Source organism: Trachinotus anak, unplaced genomic scaffold (genome assembly GCF_046630095.1).
Source record: "Trachinotus anak isolate AG129_WGS33_773 ecotype Australia unplaced genomic scaffold, CSIRO_AGI_Tana_v1 ptg000021l, whole genome shotgun sequence".
NCBI lineage: Eukaryota > Metazoa > Chordata > Actinopteri > Carangiformes > Carangidae > Trachinotus > Trachinotus anak.
Window position 1 is genome coordinate 11,647,612 of NW_027273872.1, and position 9,354 is coordinate 11,656,965.

General features: G+C 38.7%; 1 long non-coding RNA gene across 1 annotated transcript; it reads right to left on the minus strand.

Moving 5' to 3' along the window:
- Positions 1-738: 738 nt before the first annotated feature.
- Positions 739-9,055, minus strand: LOC139605953 (uncharacterized). The gene is made up of 3 exons (XR_011684509.1): positions 8,680-9,055; positions 1,110-1,195; positions 739-930 (listed from the first exon to the last, which is right to left on the minus strand). It is a non-coding gene; the product is annotated as an uncharacterized lncRNA (long non-coding RNA).
- Between the last annotated feature and the right edge of the window lie 299 nt (positions 9,056-9,354).

A 9,354-nucleotide genomic window follows, 5' to 3' on the forward strand; every position in this document is an offset into this window, starting at 1 on the left:
AGTTTAAAGTGTACTGTGAAAATCTGCATCCCAGTTCCCTGCACAATATAACTTCCATGTTATAATATTTTTTTTAGTACTCAAGAAACAGATACTTCACAGTTTGTACTTAAACAGATGTAATCTTTCCAAAGATTTAAGACTTAATCTTCCTTGAGCTGAAACAGTTGATTAGTGTCAGGTCAGAAGGTCAGAAAATTATTTAGCAACATTTTTTTAATTGATCAATTGTTGCACTTAAAGAAAAAATGCCAAATAAATAAACCAAAGACCGAACCAGCTCATAAAGACAGAGGCAGTGCAGAGTAGATTGTCTGTTCTCCAACAGCTCTACAGACATGAACACTGTATCTGTGTGTGTGACTGTCATGGATTCTCCATCTTGTTGCAGCTTCCTGTAAGTGCTTCAAACCACTTTCTGTGTGTGTGTGTGTGTGTGTGTGTGTGTGTGTGTGTGTGTGTGTGTATGTGTGTGTGTGTGTGTGTGTGTGTGTGTGTGTGTGTGCGTGTGTGTGTGCGTGCGTTTGTTTGTGTGAGTGTGTGTGTGGACCCAGTAGGTGGTCTTAATGGTGGCAGCATATGTCAGCGCTAATCTGATTTGGGTGATTCACTGGACAGAGAGAAAGGGGACGAAAAAAGAACAAACACTGGAAGGAGGGGGGGTATTATGAACGGATGGATGGATGGAGGGATGAAGGGATGGTGGAAGGGTGTTATAGATGAAGTGATGTAGGGGTTAAGACAGATTTCTCTGATTTGCAAATGTAATGTGGGTCAGCTCTTAGTCTAGTGGCTGAAAGGATAGCATGCACGCACACACACACTTGTAGTTGCTGGAAATGTTTATTTTTGCCCTTGTGATGGAGCAAGGCTAACAGTGTCTCCCTGCTTTCAGTCTGGTTTCACAACATCTGGTTTCACAACAGCTGGCTGCACAGAGATGAAGCTAACATCAGAACAACTCAATTTCATATAATGTTTTTTTTTTTTCAGAATTGAATTCTGAAAACTAAACCTCAACTAAAAAAAATTAAAAAAAAAAAAAAAAAAAAAAACATTGATAAGAAAATTGTATTAGTTCTCTGTAAATACAGTGTATGACGGCTCACCATAGACCAGTAACTGTGGTTGTTACAGCTGTTTTTTTCCAGGCTCTGCTGATTCGGCCCACTCAGTCTAAGCAGGGGTCCAAGATCTGAAAAAAAAAAATTCCATCAGATCTGAAGACAGTCTCCAGTGGAGCCCTCGTTACAGTTTGCAACCAACAGAGCAAGATCTCTATCTGTAATCCAGAGCCTCAATGAGCATTTTCAAGCACAATGCAAGAGGATGTGTTTATCTGTGCCTTGAACAAAGTGCGGTACTCATCAGGTCTGAGACAAACTATTTGTTTTCATGCGATCAACAACTCACATGTGTTCTATCAATACCAGGTTTTATTTTGTACAAATGTTCAACGATATTGGTATAACATGACTCTGAAAAGAAGTTGTGCATTGTTTAGAAATACACTCGTGGAACAGATTAAACACAACAGTATAAACATGAATTGTTTATGTTCTTCTTGTTTTTACCAAAATTGTCTGACAATGTTCTTGTTCATGTGTAATTGCAAACAAATTTTGGAATTTAATTGTAAAGTAAAATTTATTCTTTAGAAGTCAAATAATTCACATTTGGATTTCTCACTCTAACTCAGCATATTCCGTTAGTAAAATATGACACACACACTTCAATAAACGTTGTAACACACAGTGCGACTGCATTAGCAGGACGAAAGAAACGCTCATTGTCCCGACAGTGACTCCCGACAGTTGACCCTTATTTACTTATATAATGTAAAATCCAGACATTGCAAACTTCTGGATATGTTAAAGTATTTAGCAATCTGTAATATGATCATGATGATGACACATGAAAAAATAAACACAACTTGTCATTAAAAAAAAAAAAAAAAAAAATGGTTTGGAATAAAAACTCCACATAGGTTTGATGTATCCACGCAGTATTTTGCGGGTGTAGGACGTGGTGCGTGTTGTTCGGCTGATGCAGTCTGAGAGATCTGACTTGATACACACATTTGTATGTCCCACATTTAATTCATCCTGCTCTACCCTACTTTTTATAAAAACCTCAGACCAAACCTTTGTATGAGGACAGTTACAAAAAGGGCCCGGTGCAATTTGACATTCATGACAAAGATTTGATATTAAGGTTTTTTTTCAACCGGCATCAAAAACCAAACTCGCCTGTGGCCGATCTTTCCACCAACCAAATTTTTAAAATACCCCCCTAAAAAACTAATAAACAGGACCTGCAACATACTGAACACTACAGGAAATAAACCAAAAGGAGAAGCAGGTCCGACTATATCATCTATTTCTATCAACCTTTACACATTTTCTCTTCATCCATGTGGAAACTTTTTCAGTTGTATTGTGATGTTTTTGCTTGTTCTTGAATTTCTGCAGTCTCCATTCATGTATTTTGTGCACAAATTTAAAAAGAAATGTTAAATGTAGACTGACTTTTATCATGGTGAACACATTTTGGAGTCACACTTAGTAAAAAGCCATTAGCTGACATGTTTAAAGCTGAACAGATGAAGAAAGCTTTAAAATGTTAGAGGATGTTTTAAACAGGATAAAATACTTTCTGGTTAGGAATTAGTTAGATTCTTTCCTTAATTACTTTATGTATAGACTAACCAGATTCTTGGGGATCCCCTGCTGTTGAGGAGGAACAGCTTTATTGTATGTCGAGCTAATATTTAACCAATATTTGTCTGACCTGTCTGTCATCCTAGGCCACCCCCAACCCCTACCCTGGACAACCTCTGACCTCCAACAAAACAAGCAGCTGGATTAATCAGCCCCGTGGTGGGCAGATGACGCATTAATCCCCTCTAATCCACCACATTAGATACCGGAACACTCGTTCTTTTTTTTTTTTTTTTTTTTGGCTGCGACGTGGCCATTCTGCTGTAATATCCATCGTGGGATTAAGTGAGAGCGTTAAGCCACTTCTTGCTGAACGCCGTGAAACAACAGTGACTTAAAACCTCAGCAGCAGGAAAAACAGACATTTAGATTTAATAAGGTGACATGACAGTGTTTACAGCTGGAGATGAGCAGTGAGGTGAGGGGGGAGGGAGGTTAAGGTACAAGGCGTAATCCCGCCACAACAATACGGCTCGCACAATTAAAACTACAGCAGCGTCTGTCAATATTAGTCTGAAGACAGATAGCAGCCGTCATGTCACTTTAATCCCTGATAAACCTGCCTGTGTTAATCCTTCATTTACTGCTGCAAACCGCCGTCACTCCCAGTACACAACAGTCCACACAGGAGTTTATTTGTTTTTCTTATTAAGTCCAGCAACTTTAGTTTAAAATTTAAATGTTGTTTCTGTTTTTCTTTGGTGAAGTGTTTTATTTATTTATTTTCTATTGTGCGAAGCTTAAATCCAGGCAGAGAACTCTCAGACCAAGAGATGTCACCATTTTAATGCAATATACAATACAATTTACAGCACCATAAAAACAGAGGTGACTTACAAGAAGAAAAAAAGTCATTACAGTGCTAAAACAGTAACATGATGCTCACCAGCAGTTTTGATGATGAATTATTTAAGATATATATCAGATAAAAAGGTAAAATGTTCTCTTGTTAATGCAACTTCAAATATAATATACAGGGCTTCAAGCAATGTGTGCACATCACTTTAGCATTTTCATAGTTTTCTCAGATTGTATAGCCTAAACAATCAGGTTTCATTGGTTTAATTGACAAAAATATAGTCAGGTGAATCAATAATATCTATATTATTAGCTATGTGCAGCAGGTGTTTCTAAACTTTCACTGTTTAATTAAAGTTTCTGAACTGCCTGACAGAAACATTTATGACTGTACACCGGTCTAAAGCAGCATCACATATTCTAGTCCCATCAGTTGGACCCATTCAATTAGATGTTGTGTTTATCATCATTTATGAAATGCTTTTGTCTAAAGCACTTTCCAGTGTCCTTCACACTCAAACCAAGGCTACCACGCAAGCTACTGAACAGAAACATCAGTGTATTGCTCAAGGACACATCAGTGTGTGGTCATTGAAGGGCTGGGGGTCAAGCCACCAACCCTGCAGTTAATGATGACCTGCTGTACCTGGAGAACCTCTCTGTCTTCATCAAGTGTTGTTCTAAAAACCTGATAAAGGCCACTAGCCCAACCCTTGGTGGTTTAATCCCCGACTCCCTAAAACCCAGATTGCGTCAGGACGTGCATCTGGCATAAAAACCCATGCCAAATCAAATATAACACCTGACAGAAGCAGCTGAAAGACAACAACATGCTATTCAATTCCATGGTCCAACAACAAACATAAGTTCAAGGATTTGTACACTGTGTGTTCAAAGCTGGCAAACACAAGGTTATAGATGATATGATATGACAGAAGGTTTCACAACAGCTTCTGAATGACTCTTGTGTTGAGAGTAGCTGCAGATGTCAAGGCTTCATTTTAGGCCAGAACATGGAAATAAGGACAAGGAAATTCAAGAACATTTGCTATTCTGTGACATTTGTGAAAAACCTTTTAATCAAACTAAAAATTAAATTGTGCAAAGAATCAGAGCTTTTAGGCACTTAAACCTCATTGATCACGCAATAGTAGCTGCAGTGTCAGACTGTCCTGATCCAGTAGGTGCCGGTGTCAAACCTCAAATAAAAGTCGTTTTCCTCCATTAGAGGCTGTTGTACAGGTAAATCCGTAAATTGGATGAAGCTTGGACAGACACTGGCAACCAGTCAGTCTCCCAGTGGCTCCCTCATCGATTCCCAGACTCCTCCGCTGCTCTCAGTGAGCGTTAATGTGACAGCCACTTTGAAATTAGGCAGGGGATTAAATTAGGGCTTTAAAATCCTTTTGGAGTCGCTCATTCAGACGTGAAAAGATTAAGGGGCGACGATGAAAAGGGATTCTAGTTAAGACCTACATTATCGCAGACCTCAGCGCCCAGACTAAAAAAAGTGTGCAGTGCATTTGAAGCCATTTGAGGATCTGTGTAAATGATTTCTTTGTGGACGAGTGAATGAAATTATAGAGCAGGGACCAAGCGCCTCTCTCTTTTATCAACCTTGCAAATGGACAGAGCCTGTGAATCAGACACACTTTCATTTCTGACAAAAAAGGCTCAGGGGCAGAGGAGCTGAACACCAGGTGAAGTTATTCACCTCAAGGTAATATTTACAGAGACGAGAGACAGATAGAAAGAAAGGAGAGGAATTCAACCTTACGAGGAGTGGATGGTAGATGATGGATGGAACAAACAAACAGAGACTTCAATTAAAAATAAATGGAAATATCTCATTTCCCCTTTCACAGATTGGATTTATATTGCCAGAGTTTGTTGCCTGGTTACCTCTCATTGCCCCACTCATTTCCAAATGTTGATTAGTTCGGAGACAATAAATAAATCGATGGCTGCAAGTTGCCAGGTCTGATTGTTTCCGGGGGAAAAGGGAGTGCGTGGCCCTCCTGAGCAGGAACGTTAGTTTGCTCGGAGGAAGTCAACCTGAACATGGACGTGACTGCCATCTCAAACACTCTAGAAGGGTTGTCCAAGGGCGTAGGTTTGTCAAGTGAGAGGGAATGTAAGATCCAAACTGACCGTGAGTTGATTCAGCCAACCAATCCTCCAACCTGAACAACCATACAGGTTATTTTTTTCAACCCACTGATACAACGAATTGGCTCGTTTTTTACAGAGCAGCAGTCTGAATCATTACTAGGTCTATCATCCATGACTGTTTGACAAAGTTAACCAAGTTGTTATTGTAACTGCGACAACAAAGATTGTGTAATGCTGAGGAAGTACTCAGTAGTATTTAGTATTTTATCCCAAATAACTTTCTTTTGCTAAACCTGACCAAGTAGTTTTTGGGGTGTAAACCTAAACAAGCCATGACCATTATTATAGTAATCATGGCGACGAAGGTAGGTACGCCACTTTTCAGTACAGTCCACGGGTTTATTATTGTAACCATGACAACTGAGGCCTGGTACGCCTGTGGCTGTAGGTATTTAAGGAGACACTCCTATTGGTTGTATTGATTCTATCGTTAAAACGTCTTGTTTTGAGCATCAACAATAGTGTTAATAGGATCAACACCACATTAGAAGACACCCTTGGCACATGAACACTCTGTACTCTTCTTAGTGCTGCTGTATTTGCAACTCTACCTCTGCTGTTGTGCAGGGACGACCTCTTTGGAATCTGTGTCATTAAGTCATTAACAGAGAATATTAAGAAAAGGAATGTGGTAATTAAAATAGATTCATATGTACCCATATATATATATATATATATATATATATATATATAAATCAGATTTAAAGCATCTCAGAAATGCCAAATGCCAAACAGATCAGTAGAGAATTAATTTTATTTGTTCCCATGTTCATACAGTAGTTTCTACTACTTGTTTATTTTAGTCAGTCACACATTCACAATCTTGCCACTGTCTTTTTAGTCTTTTTATGGTATTTATCCATCTATCCATTTCCTATACCACTCATCCAAACTGTGTCGGTGGGGGGGGCTGCTGTAGCACCATCTGTATTTGTGTGCAGCTGTGCAGTTATCATGCCACACATGTTGGCAGCGTGGAATGTGCAGTCATTGGCGTACAGCAGTGGTTGGCATAATAATATCTGGCCCGCCAGATTATTTTGATAATCAAATTTTTTTTTATTTTACAATATTGAACTGACAGTCTCACATTAAGCTTGAAATAGATAATCTCCTCCCACCTGAAGATGCTTATTATACTTTTATCCACGTTGAGAGTAAATGACACAACCTTGTCACATCAGGAGCAGCACACAGCGCCTGGCTGTACAATAGATCTGCATTATAGCAGTAATAGTTACCCACAGAATCACTTCCTCTTTAGTGGTGTTGTCTACAAAATAAAAGCACAAGAATGTAAATGTGTATTTCTGCAATTCTATCCTTCAAACAAGCTTTTAGCTTTTATTATGAAAAGTTCTGACAGGAAGTTCCAACGGTTCTGTTGCTTGCTTGTTAGACCTCTGAAATAGTACGACTATGAATAGATATATGATGTGATGTGAAAAAATAACCCCAGTTCAATCAATCAGTCAAATGTATATATGTAAATATTTACATATAAGTAAATTTAAGTTTTTATTTTGATCATTTGATCATTTTTATCAACCAGTTTCTTAAGATTAGCCTTTGATTATTCCCCCTGGTGTACAGGATGAATTGAGGCATTTATTATCTGATAATCCATTAAACATTAATTAATCATATAAACGCTTATAATTTATTTTTTAATGGTGAGAAGCAGGAATTCATGATGCAATCGATGTATGTGTTTTGTGTTTCCAAATAATCAATAACTGCAATTACTGTATTTCTGATTGCAGCCCTGTAGCACACTGGTGTCCATGATTGCCGTTACCGTTGATTGGCTCCATAATCCAAACTACTGATGATTAACCACCATACCACAGGCGAAAACCCCTGAACACCAGGATAGACAGATAGACAGACAGATAGATAGATAGATAGATAGATAGATAGATAGATAGATGGGAGTGATATGAAGATACTAAATCTGTACTTGAGGCTAAATGCACTCTTCCTGCTGAACTGCACAAAGAAACACATTTAAACCTCACATTTCCATTTCCATTAACTGACACTCTCGTCCACAGCGAGTGCAGTGAGTTCCCTCTTCACTTTTTACATTTGATGGAAGAACATGTCATTACACTGAGAAAAAAAAAAAAAAAAAACTCACCTCATCCAAACATTTCCCGCTGTGTCGTGTTCAACAGAGTGTCAGAGAGCTGTTAACATGTTAATATCTAATCTCACTGTGACATACTTCATTAAATAAAAGCAGGAGGATATGAAGTCTAAAGCAGCTGTCACTTATTAAACAGGTCAGAGGTGTTGATGTGAGGAATTTAAACTGTCATCTCTGATGAAAGTTGTTTGTTTTGTTTTTTTTCTGATGAAATTCACTCCTCATACCTCCCTTTTTCCAAGGAAAGAATTATTTTTGGGCCAGTGTGTGCTCCACATTGAACATGCAAGTTCCAATACCTGTTGGCCACTAATTTTTCTGCCCGGAATGACACGGATGTGTTGTCAAAAACTGCAGTTCCTCAAATGACCACTGGAGGCTGGCAAAAGCAAGTCAATCCCCACTGACTCCCATGCTAAAATGTCCAACTTTACAGCAGAAATAAACATGTTTACAGCCTGGTACAAAAAAAACAGCATCCACTGAAGTTTCGGCTCTGCACACGCCCCACCTCTTTGCCCATTTCTGGACAAGCCTCCAATGAACCACCCTACTGTAACACAATGGGGTCAAAATCCACCTTTCTACGAAATATTAGCTTAAGTCAATGATAGAATAAACAAATAGAATAAAGTGAGTTCAACAACAAGTTACGCCTCAAATCAGTGGTTTCCGGCATCCACCTCTTATCCAAACCACCAGAGTCGTTCCTCAACATGCTGACACGATAAAGCATAAAGGTGCAGTTCATTGGTATTAAAATTTTTCCGTCATTAACCTGGAACGTTTTCATCTTGAGAGTCTCTTTCGAGCAAATAAATCCTGTCATTATTTTCCTACCTTTCATTTGATGTCATCTACACATTAAAACCTCCCAGCTTTCTTCTTCTCACCGTCTGTGGTTAACGAGCCGTACTCCTGTCGATAGATGACGGGCTAATTAACACACAGGTGTGACAGCAGACTCAGGTGCTCTCATTAACGTGGCAACAGCATCACGGCTGATCCATGAAGATGAGCTCTGGATTGTAGTTTAGGAAGAAATTAATGACTTTTGTATCTTACATTTAAAGTTTGCTTTTCATTCTAATTTACAAAAAAAAAAAAAAAAAAACATTTTATTTATAGTCATTTATCTGTTGTTTCGCTTTAATCTGGTAATTCAAGTGCTCTGAGAGCAAACTAGGAATGACTTGATTCACTCAATATGTCACAGTGGAGAGAAGCTCATGTCCTTATGAACTAAATGGTTGTTTGGTGATGTAGCAACTTCTCAGGACTAATTGGAAAGCAAATGTACCTGGAAATCTGTGCTAATGGGTTAGCCAGTGAGAAACATGCTAGCCGTAGTCCATCATTTGGTTAGTACCCTTGACCCCTGATATCATTAATATCTATCCCAGGCTAAATTTGAACCTGGGCTGCCGCGGTAAGGAACAAAGCCTGAATGGTATGTGTTCTACCAGGTGGGCCACCCTGTTTTGCAGCAAAATGTTGCTATAATTTTCAAATCTT